Here is a 14,223-nt window from a genome sequence, read left to right on the forward strand (position 1 = left end):
GGCCAGGGGTTATGGCTCAGCAGGAGAGAATTCCTGGTTGTGCACTGGAGCAGAGGCCTTGGCATGTGCTGGTGAAGCCACAAGGTGCTGATGGAAATCACAGGATCCTCACAAAATCTCACAGGATCCTCACAAAAGCTCACAGGATCCTCACAAAATCGCACAAGATCCTTCTTTGTGGCTCACAAAACACCGATTCTGTGATGGAGCTGTTCCCTTTCTAAGATCAGTGGCTTTGGCCCAGCTCTGCTCAGGGCCTGCAGCTGCTCCTCCAAGGAGGAGCCCACAGGACACCACTGGTGCCTTCAGGGACCCTCCCTTCATGGACCCCATCCTCCCTGCATGGACCTTCAGGTACAGACAGCCATGGGAAGTGTCCTCCCAAGGCCAGCATTCCTGTTCCAACCAGCAAATACCCACAAATGCTCTGAGTTTTGCAAAAATCCATTTTCTCAGGGAACATCACCAGTTAAGGCAGAGCTCAGTTTCAAAGTTTGGGGTTTTCCCTGCAAAAGGAGTCAGAGTCTCCAGCCAAGAGCTGCATCTCCCACACAAGCATGGAAGGAGCTTGGAGACACAGCTCCTAAAAACATCCAACAGGACAACTCTTCCTGCAGCAAATGCTGCCTTTCCATGTAGCATCTCCCTGTGACAAAGCATTTCCAGCAAAGAGAAAGGACTTGTCCTGCACCCAAAATACCCAAAATGATGCTATTTTCACCAAGAATGATGCTGTTACCACCAAGAATGATGCTGTCTCCACCAAGAACAATGCTATTTCCACAGGAATGATGCTATTTCCACCAAGAACAATGCTATTTCCATTCAAGAAGGATGCTATTTCTTTTGGGGAATGAGTGTAACTCACCCCAAAGCATCCCAAGCAAGGAAATTCCTGGAAATGGAAGCTGGGCCACCTCACTCGCCTTTGCTTTTTGGGTTTTTTCTCCCCCACTTAAAGCTGCTTTGTGAAAAGAAAGGAAAATATGGTATGTGCGTGTTGCTCCTGCAATTCAAAACCTGACCTTGACTGAGGAAAAAGTACTAAAAAAAAGAAGGAAAAAAAAAATCAAACCTCTCCCAACTGCAGAACACACTCATGGGAACAAGATGCAGAGCACATGAGGCTGTCCTGGGGAGAAAGTTTGCTAAAAATAACATATGCAGATTATGTACATAAAATGTCATGAAATATCAGCACAGAAACCCGTGTGGGGGTTCAGGCTGCTGCAATTACAGCTGAAATGGGCCAGATGAAGGACACGCAGCACTGGGAGTGTCTGCAGCAGGACCAGGAGTGGGGCCAGCTCCTCCCTCCAGCCACAGCTCAGGGATCACATCTGGCAGAGCCAAAACAGAGTGCAATGGGGCTTATTTTTATGATTTTCTGGCTAAGGAGGATCAGGTGTAACCCCTGGGCTGTTCTGAAGCCCTGTACCTGCAAAGAGTCTGCTCTGTGATTCTCCTAAATCGAGCCAACTCCATTTTGTTTTAATGTTTAACAATATTTAACATTAAGTGAAGAAGATGCAGAGCCTGACCTGGGATCAGACTGGGCTTGCCACAGGAGCAACAGCAGCACATCCTGAAGGTTCTTACATGAGGACAAACTGCAGAACAAAATCCATATTCCCAAATACATGGAAGTGTGTAGCCACCTTTCCCATAGTTGGGGGAACTGCTGTGTTTCCGCTAACAGGAGTCATTATCTTACAAAAAGGGAAGAGAACAGAGGAGACAAATTAAACAAAAGATTAATATTTCATGAAAGTTGACAGCTGAGAAGAGTTCATCCATTTGGCAATCGGTGGAAGTGGCCCAAGACAATTTCTACCAGCACAGAGGGCTCCAGCAGGACAGCCAGAGGAGGGAATGCCTCTCCCAAAATACAGGGATGATGGATTCATTGCAGCTGAGCTGTGCATCCCCCCGACACCCCTGCAGCCCAGCCCTGCTGCCTGGGTACGTATTAAAATGAGTTATGTAGGTCACCGTGTGAAAACAAACAGTGTGTGGATGCATGCAAATAACACAGCAGAACTCCTGGAAAATTTATATCGCAGCCAGAGGACTAAGGAGGGAGCGTGGAAAATGTCAGCCACGTTATAATGCCACCCCAAAGGGTTCCAGGGGGTCTGGCAGCCCTCGTTAGTGCCTCGGGGAGCCCTGGGATCCTCCCATCCACGAGCAGGATGAGTTACTGGGATGGTTCCTCTGGCACAGTACTTGGTAGGGATCTGCTTCACCTGGGATGAGCAGGGTAAAAAAAATCACCTTTTTGCTGAGATCTGCTGTAGAAGCAGAGGTGTGGGTCACAGTCACAGCCCAGGGAAACTTCCACAGCTGGAAATCACAGAATCATGGAATGGTTTGGAACCATGGTTTGGGCTGGGTGGAACCTTAAATCTCTTCCACTATCCCAGGTTGCTCCAAGCCCTGTCCAGCCTGGCCTTGGACATTTCCAGGGATCCAGGGGCAGCCACAGCTTCTTTGGGCACCCTTTGCCAGGGCCTCCCCACCCTCATAGGGAAGAATTCCCAGCATGATGTCCAATATTCCTGGAGAGGACGAGCATTTTCCCAGTGAGGCTTTGGATGTGGGGCAGGAGTGCTGGTGAGGTTCTCCCAGTCCCTGTGGTTCAGGGAGGACAGAAAAGGCTGAAACTACCCCAGGATGCAGCACTGGGATGCTCTAGTGGCAGAGCCTGTTCCACAGGGCAAGAGCTGCTGGCTGAAGTTGGATTTGCACCCAGTGCCCCTGGAAATGCTTGGATGGGGCAGGCAGAGGAATGACAGGAGTGCCAAATCCTGCAGCCTGATGCTATTTGGGAAGCTGCAGCAACCAGGAGTTCCCGTGGAAAAGGACATTTCTCATCATTTCAGCTGTAGAAGCAAAGCTTGAAAATGCACACTCTGGAGCCAGGAGACAAGGAAAATCAGATAAAATGTACTTCTGTACAGGATTTTGAGGTGAGACTCATGACTTTTTAATGGACTGGACTGATTTCACTCCCGTTGTGTCACTGCTGGCTGGTGCAGCTCCAGCTCCTTTCTGTCCAGCCGAGCCAAGGATCCTTCCCTGCTGCCACAGGGTGCTCTCCCAGCCAGACTCCCCCATTTCAGCCACAGGGGAGGGTACAGGATTCATCTGGACAGGCAAAGCCCTACATAGTTCAGCCAAGAACACATTTGAACTCCTGAGGTCAGCAGTTCAACATCATGCTGTTACACCCATCTCAGATATTCCATTCCGTTCTTAAGTCCTCATCAGGAGACAGACCAGGCACTGATTGGTTTGGGGGATCTCTCCTTGGGTCAGAAAGGACTTAACAGGCACTGCACTGGAGGAGGACTGAGGGACATGAGCAGCCTGGAGGATCATCCAGCTCCAAAACCGAGGCAGGAGTGACAGTAGGTGAGGAAGTGAACAGAGCTCGTGGCAGCAGCAGTCTCAGTCACCTCTGTGCACTCTCCTTCAAAAACACCACTCTGGGAAAACACCTGGTTGAGAAACCAGAGGTTTTGGGTGCTAGGAGCACTTGGACTTCTTACATGCACAAAATGATGAGTATCTCCCATCCACTGCACGCACCCAGCTTTGCTGGCTGCCGTTGGCACAACAGCTTTAAGGAGAGTCTCGTCTTTGTTCACCTAGGAGTAAGTAACTGGTCAAATTTAATTCAAAGAGGGATCAATTAGAACAGGTTGTGATAGACAGTTAGGTCACTGGCAGCTCCTATAAATCGCGGGTAGAATTTCCTCCTTCGCCATCCACCAGTTTGATGTAGGAAATGGCTCATTTGCAAGCTAAAGGTTTAATTAGGAGAAAAAAGAAGGTCAGCAGAGATCAGATGTGAATTGCAAAGTGCTGAAGAAGTTTACTGCAGCAACGTATTTATTGAGAGCCGTGCTATAGATCTGCTCCCTCTCTGTCCAGAATGCTAATAGCACCCCTTTGAATTCTTCCTATCAACAGAAAATCCATCGATAATATCTGGGATGTTTTAAAACTGTTTGCCACATGGGTGGGTTTTTTTTATGATAATCAAGACTCCCTTACCCATCTAGTTAATTGTGGATCCTTCTTTCCAGGTCAGGTTTCTAGAATGTGACACCTTCTGGGTTGCTGTTTCCTCTCCCATCCATCGCAATGTGAGCCTGGCAGAGGGTATTTATTGCTCCCCATCACCAAGGACATTATCGCCATGTAAATCGGGCCAGAAATATCAATATGATGAAAATTCATGGTGTTTCTTCCTCACCTCACTGTACTCTGCGTGGTTTTAATGGATGTGTAAACTGCAGAAATAAAAGAGTTCTGCACAAGCTCTCTCAAAAGCGATGGCAGAGACAGTAATGTGATTACTCGAGGTTTTGGCTCAGTGGTGATGGTGCTGAGCTGGCCCAAGGCAGCAGAGCCTAAAGTTAAGCCATGCCATTGATCTCAGCTCCTGGTCCAGGGGAGAGGGTCCAGGGAGGCTCTGCATTGGTTTGGGCTCTGCAGGCTCGGGGAGGAACAGGCTGTTCCTCCGTGTGTTGTTTTGGACACTGGGATGGGCAGGCCATTGTCAGGCTCTGCTGCTGCTCCTGCAGATGAGATGAGGAGCACCATCTCTTCATCAGCATCAACAGCTTTAAATTGGGACAGAATAGATTTAGACTGGATATTGGAAAGGAATTCTTCCCTGTGAGGGTGGGGAGGTCCTGGCACAGGGTGCCCAGAGAAGCTGTGGCTGCCCCTGGATCCCTGCAGTGTCCAAGACCGGGTTGGACAGGGCTTGGAGCAGCCTGGCACAGTGGAAGGTGTCCCTGCCCATGGCAGGGGTGGCACTGGGTGGACTTTTTGGTCCCTTTCAACCCAAACCATTCCAGGATTCTATGATTTTGTGTTCTCCAGGAGATCCATGAGTGCTCCCTCCTGCTGTCCCTGTTCCCTGTGTCTCTGGAGGTTCCCACTGGAGAGGATTGGCATCAGTGCTCTGGGTGCAGCAGTGCTGTGACTGCCCTTGGCTGGGGCCTCATCAACAGGCACAGATGCAGCTTCCAGACTGATCTGCTCTGCAGCTGAGGCTGGGAAGCACTCAAAGTCCAGAATCACCAGGGGTCCAGGCATCCCAAACTGTCATCGTGAACACTGTGATTTGGGGCCCCATTAGATGTCACACATGATTAATGGCTCTGCACAGGGTACAGCAGGACAAACCCTGCAGAGGCCCAGAGACAGCCACCAAGGTGGAGAGAAATCAAAATGGCAGCTGGGCCTGGCTGGGAGGACAAGAGCAATTTTTCCAGTCACTTCCATTTGTTCCAGTATCACTCAGTCCCCCACCCAGTTTGATGTGAAGCTGAAATTCCGCTTCAAGCAACGCTCTGTGAGAAGGGACAGCTATAGCAGCTCCAACTGCACACTGATGTAATTAAACAGGCAACGTTAATTCCCAGCACCTGAGACTCCAGTCCTGCATGCAGGGATGATAACACTGATTTCAATCATTTCGGCAAAACCAGCAGTAGGAACAACAGGCGGAGGACAGAGGAGGCTCCTCGCTCTTCTGGAGGATCAGAAACTCACCACGATTATCAGTCAACACTTCCAGCTGTCTGGTAAAGGCTAAAGCAAACACATCCCAGCTCGGAGGTGGGAGGCAGCAGAGCTGTAATTATTTCAAAGTTTAACTACTGCCTCCTCTCCAGACACAGGAACAAGGACAATCCCGACGTATCCTGCTTCCACCGACAGCGTGCACCGACGCTCCTCGTACAGCACTTCAAGTGGCTTCTAGGATGCTTCAGACTCAGGTGTGAGGTGTAGAAAGCATTAAATTAACCATTTCCTACCTTCAGCAGGCAAAAGCTGCATTACCTTGGACCAGCCACGCTCCCATTAAAATATCGGCTCCCATGAGCCTCGTGAGAGGAGATTCCCTGGGCTCAGCTGAGTGTGTGGGGGAAATCCAGGAGTTCCAACACCCAGATCATGTTTGACATCATAGAGACATCAGACAGAGGAGGTGACAGATCCCACAGTGTTCCCAAATCACTGACTCACATCTCTGTCTGTCCTGGTTTAAAAGTAAGGCCTCCAAAGTGTGATCTGGCCCAGGGAGCCGTGTGGGGCTTTAACCCGCGGCCTCCTCTCTGACAGGAACAGTGCAGCTCCAAACGTGGGCCATGGATATGGCTGGATTTATGGAGTATTCATTATTTTAATAGCACTCATTGACTTCAGGTCAAAAATCTTTTTCCAGCATTTTTTTTTTTATTTAAGGAAAGAGCCCGTATGTCACAATCTCATGCCTCATCTAATTGGGTGTTTCCTTTGTCCTTGAAACCGAAATGTAGACGGCGTATCCAGGAGCTACAGAATGAAAAAGCATCTGCCTTTGGTATTTGGCAGGCCTCAATTAAAAAACCTGCTGCCTGGGCTATCACTTTTTCTTTAATTCTGACCAAAGTGCTTCTGCCCAGATTCAAGCGGACAGTTCTGAAGGTCGAGCTACGGGAATGCAAAAAAACCCAAATATTTTGGAATAATAATTAATGTTTTACATACAACAGGAAAGAGGCCCGGATCCAGAAGCTCAGAGTCATGCTGGAAGCACAGGCAGGACTCACATGCTCGATCCCCTCTGAGTGTTTCCATAAGCTCCTGCTGGAGCAGAGCTCAGGCCCACGCTGGAGACGTGGTTCCCCCCTCTCCCAGCTCCACAAATCCAGAGCTCGATATGCACAAAACACTTCCATCTTTAAAAAATAATTGAAAAGGTGCACTCTGAAGTTCACTGGATCGATCCCACTGAATTTATTTAGAAGACACTTCATTGTGTCAAAGATTTAATGGCGAGGTTACGATGCCCAGCCTTCAGAATGTCAATGCGCTGCAGCGGCAGCGTTGCGGGGAATGTTAAAACCCTCGGCAGCGCACGCCCGAGCACAACTACCAGATTTGTGAAATAGCAAAATTATTACACAGAGTTTAGAAAAGACACAGGCTGCTGAGGAAAAAGCAGCAGAGGGGCTGGAATTCTGCGTGTGTCTTGCGAGTAGTGGGGTGAAATTTTGCAGCTTCCCCGCGGACTCCTTGGCCGGCCCCTCACATCCCTTCGAGGCCTCGCTCCCAGGCCGCCCCTTTGGAAATGTGTGTGTCTGGACGTGAGCAGTATTTCCCGGCACACTTGATTAAATACCTCCCCTGGTTATTTATTGCACATTAAACAACATCTCTCCTGCACGTACCTTGCTTGGACAAAAGCTCTTTGCTCTCAAGTGCAGAGCTCAGCATGTCGTAGGCCAGAGCACTGCAACCCTCCGGCAGCACCCATCAGCATTCCCTGCTTATTAAACACTGTTTCTAGAACCTGAGAGCTACCCAGCTTTCCTACAGTTTACATTTCTTGGTGCCTGTGGTACAGTTTTAATGCAGAAGATACCCAAAGGTTTTTCTGTCTCTCTCTCTCTGTCCTTGGGGAATCTCCCCGTTTCGGTGCTGCAGGAACAATCCCGACCCACCGAAGGACTCCCAGGCTGTAAAGTTTCAAGTGGGAAGAGGGAGGGAGGGGGAAGGAATGACAAGCCCTTTTTACTGAAATTCTCTCCCCAAATGGATTTGGCAGAGCTGGGCTCTGCTGATCTTAAAGCAAGGTTTATCGTTCGTGCAGGCTGCTGCCTGAAGGGGGAAAAGATCTTTGAAGTTGCTGAATGATGGAAGGGTCTCCCCCCTCCTCTCCCTCACACACATTTTTTAAGGGTGGTGACTGGGAGATGCTCAACTGCCCTAAGTCAGGAAATTACATGACAAATTAAACAATTATGTGTTTTAGTGCTGAGCTTCTATTTAAACATTTAGCATCAAACATGCTTTTTTAGCATGAATTCCACAGGCATTTATAATTTCTCCACCACCTGTAATTCCACACTGTTATTTCCCCTGCATCTCAAGAGCTCCCCTGGTCCAGTATCTACACCTTGAAGAGGTTTCTTTATCATTTAACTTTATTACAGAAGGCACTACTGCCTGGACACTGTTGGAGTGACAAGGACTATTTCCTTAATTACTGTACATTGATAATAGCATTTACTCTGGCAGCTCCAGTGCTATTCAATCAAGCAAGATTCAATACAAAAAAGCTGATTTGCCAAAAAAGAGATTAGCATAAGTGCCTACAGTCACATTCTATTTTTGAAGGTAAAGCTACTGTGTCTGTGAGCTTTCTTGTGGGAACTTTATAAAGAGAGATTAATCTAGTTTATCTCCTTCAAAACATATTTGGGGAAATAGCAGAGAGTCACTGTTCAGGCACTTTTGGCAATAATTTTCTATAAGCATGTAAAATAAAAACCTGCACAGAAAGTGCTAATCAGCAGCAGGAAGGTGTAATTTTTTCACTTACGTGGACACAGACATTTGTGGTGAAAAACTCTGTGTTCCCCAGTTTGCTGTTGCTGTTCTTTGTCATTTAATCAAGTGGTGACTGTAGCTGTTGCACTTTAAAATTAAATGCTATTATTTATGGTAGAACTTGTGCTGGTTAAAAGTGCAGAGCTCAGCACTGTGTACGTTTGTAAGCAGAAGGTTAAGCAGGACATTTTAAATGGTAAAGCAAAGGGCTTAATCAAGGCTGAAGAGCAAAATGCAGTGGGATAACAGATATAGTAAATAGGCATTAATCACCATACAGGCTTAATCCAGGTATTAGGCAGTCTTGGGGCTAATTCGAAGACTCACTTACATAAGAACTCGTTCTACCAACCCTTCAGTAAGTGAATAACTTTATTCTTAGGAGAAAACGTTAGCAGTGCTAAAGGCTCTTGCACTATCAGGCCTGAGTTATATATTAGTAAAATGATCATCACACAATTATTTTGCCTGAAGGGGCTTTCTGAGTTAGGAGGCATGTGGAGGGGGAGGTTCAAGAAAGGAAAAACTTGAATCACCAGAGCATAAGGAGCCACTTTTCCATGTGTTTTTTTTTTCCCCCCCTTGACACTGTCTATTACTGTGACATCAAAATCCAAGCTAAGCACTTCTTGCCAAAGATGGACCAGATAAAATCACGAAGTTAGTATCATCTCATGGGAGACAGCTCACTGTCTTAGTGCCAAATTTAGTGACTACAAATCCAGGCTTAGAACATAGTTCTTCCCTAGCTGTAATCCAGAACTTGCACCCTGGATTTGTCTTTAACTACTGATGACCTAAACTTTGAGGCTTAAGAAGATAATTGCATATCCATAGGTGTGGAACTCACTGAACAGAAGTTCTTTTATTGGATGCTCATAAAGATTAAAGTTCTTCCATGTTTAACTTTACATCAGAAATTCCAGATCTTTGTACAAACAGACACTTCTCATGCACTGACACAGAGTTCCAGGGTAGGTTTTGGCATCCTCGTCAAGCTTGCTTTAGAATCCTAGAATCATGGAATGGTTTGGGTTGGAAGAAGCCTCAAAGCTCATCTCTTTCCACCCCCTTCCGTGGGCAGGGACACTTTCCACTAGACCAGGTTGCTCAGAGCCCCTTCCAGCCTGGCTTTGAACCCTTCCAGTGTGTTCCAGCCCTGAGGAACAGCAGACTCAGGGCTATCACCACACAGCCTAACCTGAGGAAATGAGGAGGGGATGGAAGTGGGGAATGCAGGAGATGTCCACGGTTTATCTGCTCAAGGTACAGCAAGATGAAAAAAAAGATAAAATAAAAATCCACAAACCTTTAATTGTGAATGTAGGAGAGGGACAGTGATGTAACTGTTCCCAGGGAACACTATTCTTATTTTGTAGAGGGAGGTGAGCCAAGATACTTAAGCTCTAGAGAACCTTTAACACAGGAAGCTATTTATCATAACAAGCTTGGTTGATACTGCTCCCATACTGAACCAATTAGATTAGCCTATTTCGTCATACTTCATAACTTGGGATGATAGGTTTCCAAGCATGGTACAGTGCAGTAATTGAATTTTGATCAAACACACATGGCCCATAACCCAGTATGTGAAACTTTCAGAACAGTTCACAGCTTTTAAATATCCAGTCAACATGTTGCCAAAAGTACAGGATGTACTTGATGCAAGTGGGAGAGGAGGGGGGGAGCACGAGTCCACGCCGTAACTTGGTACAGCTGTAAAACAAACATTTTTTTGTTCCGATTCTGTTCCTACTTTAGCAAAGGAGCTGGGAGGAAGACAGTGAATGTCAAGTAAGTCGTTTTTCTCCCCAGCCCCCACGCCCCTCAGGCACACATTCCCCTTTTAACATTCTTAGATTACCACAACCTTTTAAATTCACTCTACTGTACTTACATACTGTGTTAGACACACCAGCAATTATGGTTGTTAGCATGACACATCCATTGCCTACACTTAGTTAACAAAATAACTTAAAAGTCGCATGCATTGGCCTCTTAATAGGGTTACAATCAATGGGACCCTGGAATGAAAGCCCTAAAAATTACCCCCCACCTCTGCATTCCCCAGGTCCCTGCCTTTGCCAGAACAATCCACATGGAGGGCAGTCTTGTCCAGCTCAAGGTGAACACTCAGTTTTTCAGTTCTCAGCCTTCTCTTACATGTTCCTGCCATATTTTCCCAGTGGTGAATTCAAGGAACTTTGAAGAAGACCCTGTAAAGGAAACAGAATACATTAATAAATACATCCCTATGGCTTTGCTGACTCAGGGGCAAAGCACCCACTGCAGAGCAGGTTTATGGAATGGGAAATGTTGTGCCAGAGTTTCTTTGGAGCAAATCGTGGCTGTCCATATCAAAGCTGCTCCCTGGCCTAAAAGAGAGTCTGGCATTCTCCAGCAGTGAAGCAGGACATCACCAGCATCTGCTTATGGTACTGACAACTTCTTCCTCAGTTTTAGGATCACAGAATCACAGACTGGTTTGGGTTGGAAGGATCTTAAAGCCCATCCAGTACCACCCCCTGCCATGGCAGGGACACCTTCCACAATCCCAGGCTGCTCCAACCTGGCCTTGGGCACTGCCAGGGATCCAGGGACAGCCACAGCTTCCCTGAGCACCCTGTGCCAGGGCCTGCCCACCCTCACAAGGAACAAATCATTGCATATCTCTAACCTAAATTTCCCCTCTTTCACTTTGACCCCACTGCTCCTTGTCCTGTCCTAAGTTTTGAATGCGTTGACCCAAAGGCAGCCCCAGATACCTCAATGCCCCGAGGGGGAGCCACCAGGGCACCCAGTTGTCATCGAGGTGGTGGCAAATGACAAAAAAGCTGTGAGTTCCTGCGCCATCCCCCCAGAGAGGGCAGGCTCTGAGGGTTCACCCCAGCACCTCCTGCCTGCCTCACACACCTGCTCTGAGCACAGCTGTGCAGGAGCAGCAGCCACAGGTTCCAAGGGGAGAAACGGTGCTTCTCCCAGGGAACAAAATGCAAGGCTCATTCCATCCTGCTCTTGGATGGGGACGGGTATTTCCTGACTGCAGCCACCCTCCCTGGCAGGACAGGGACCAGAGGATGCACTGGATCCCTTCTCCCTCCCTGCCAGCACTGCCCACTAAGTTATGATACTGCAGAGAAAAAAAGGGAAAAAAAAAAGAAAAGAAAAAGAATTTGGTGTTCAACCTAATCAGACTTGGACCAAGTCTCAGCTCAAACCAAGGTTAAATAGGCCTGTTCTAAGGTAGGATTTATATAGCAATTACAGTAATGGAAACTGAGCTTTATAATTCTTATACTGCCTAAAATTCTGCTGTGTCATATGCATCTGCAGAGCCCGAGGAATGTGCTGCTCGGGGAGCACTGCAGTCCTGAAAGCAGCCATTCAAATGGATCATGGAGAGTTATTGGAGCACGTGGATGGCCGAGATTTTTATGAAGCACAAAGAGTTACAATCAGAAATCCTGGGAAAGCAAGGAGCTGGTATCTGAGACAAGCAGTATTTTCAATTTTTTTTTTAATACTTTATTTTGTTGGGAACATTGGGAACTGGATCTCCATCAGACACTGTGCAAACAGCACTGAGAGCGTCCTTTTTCTCCTTGGATTTCTTCCCCTTTGCTGCAGTCTCAGATCCACGGTGCAAAATGCATCTTGGCCAGGCAGAATCCTCGCAGCCACTTTCCAGTTCGCTCCTGTTGTGCAAGGAAAAATAGCGGTGCGCTAGGTCTGCGCTGTGATGAAGAACAGCTCGGGAAGATTTGGGGATCTGATAGGGGGTTTGGCTCCACCTTCAGGAAGCAGAAAGCAGAGAGACAACGCCGGGTTGAGTTGCAGACTCTTCCCGCAGAATCTGGAGGCTGACATCGTTCCTGCCCCCCAGATCTCTGCCCGGATTTATCACAAAGTCCCTGAGATGATGCCGTGACATTTCTGTATGAGCGATGCTGCTCTCAAGAGTCCACTTCCAACTGCAAGGACTTGAAGAATTGGGGCAGGATGTCCAAAGGGAGATGATACTTGGACAAAAAGCAACAAAAAGCAATAAAAAGCAACAAAAAAACAGCTTTAAGGTGACAAAAAGTAGGGCTGCATGGGATGCCACAGAAATGCATCAAGCACCAGGAGCCATTGACACTGGCAGTGCTGAGGTTCCCCTGCAGAATGTGACTTTTCTCTTATAATTCACAGAGATTAGGGAGGTTCTCTGGGTATCACAGATGGATTGAGAGGAAGAAAGTGGGAAGAGTCTTGATCATATTTCAGTCTAGCAAAACACTTAAGCATATGCCTAAAGTTGAGCTATTTTTTCTCCTCAGATTCAGGCAGAAGACGCAAACAGAACAATCTCTTATATTTCACTTTTTGGCAGACTCTGATGCTGAACCCAGAACAAGGTAGCTGGTTGGAGAGCATGTTTTAAATGAATTTAAATGGTGCACTTTTTTAAAAAGCCACACAGTGACCACTTAGAATAATGAAAATGGCAGAGTAGTTAGGGATGACACTGAGTTTGAAAGTCTGTATGATGCATTACCGAAATAATCAGCAATCACACAATTAGCAACAGTCCTGTGAGGCAGTGGAAATGCACGGTCTTGCCTCTGGAATTCCCCCAGCCGGGTGCTTGAGCACCTAACTTTATTGTATTTAACATTGCTTTCAGGAGGAAGCAGGTTTGAAAAGTGCAGAGCAAGCAGCAGTGGAGAGATGGCCTAAACACCTAATGAATCTAAAAATAAAAAAACCTCAAAAACACTGAGAGGAGATGGGAGCAGACTGAATAGACAGAGCTGTGCAAGCAAATATAACTGAATATACTCCTGAGGAACAAAGGAAACAATCCTTGATGGGGTGACAACAGATGTTCTCCAAAAAAAATTCTAAGGGAGCATTTCAAACACAAAGACCTTCCTGTGGAGCTGAGAAGTTTTACTGGCAGACATACAGGAATACATCTTTGGAAACACAGTAAAAGCTAACATTTAAGGTGTTATCAGGTCCTGAAAGCAGCAGTGATATCTTCATGTAATAATTGCTGGGTGGTGTTGGAGAGGGTGGGGATAACAAAATGGTGTCACAGGAAGCTGCTGTAGCGGAGTTGTGGTTTCAATCCTGGGAGGAATAACAAGTTTGTTCTAAAAAAACCTCTATGAAAAGGAGCTCTAGACACAAGTGAGAGATGTCCAGGTGAGCCCAGCTGAAGGAATGCAACCCAGAGTCATTTATTAGTGCAGTCAGCACACTGAAGTGCCACCACTTTGCCACTGTGGGAACGAATGCCCAGGGCTGGATGTTTCTCCCAGCTACAGCTTGGCCATGGTCAAGCACAGTGCAGAGAATCTTAAATTGGTCATTACAAAAATGGAGAGGAAATAGGACAGCTTGCAGGGTAATTTTTGAAATGACTGAACTGTACTGGTAGTTTGGGAAGATCTGGGTTTAATGCCTGGCCTGAATCTGCAGCATCTTCAGTGAACAGTTTTATCTGAGTTTTTAAAGGCTGGGCACCTCAAACTCTTGTTTTAAACTCTGGCCATTACTTTGTACGTTCTTCAGTTTTACAGATACAGAATAATACTTCTCTGCCTAGTTGGAATGTTGAAAGGATTCCTGACTATCTGCAAGGCCAGCAGATATCATTCTATCTGGGAACGAGGCAGGAGGACAACATAGTACATTGTCTAATTATTTTCATTGCTTTGCAACTGTTTTGGGGAAAACAACCCCGAGAGAAGATTATTCCGGTGCAATCAGAACTACAGAAAGACTGGGATGGACAACTTGATTGACAGGAGAAAGCTGAAGCAGGCAGCAACACAAAAA

This window comes from Cyanistes caeruleus, chromosome 9, assembly GCF_971803275.1.
Source record: "Cyanistes caeruleus chromosome 9, bCyaCae1.hap1.1, whole genome shotgun sequence".
Taxonomy (NCBI): domain Eukaryota; kingdom Metazoa; phylum Chordata; class Aves; order Passeriformes; family Paridae; genus Cyanistes; species Cyanistes caeruleus.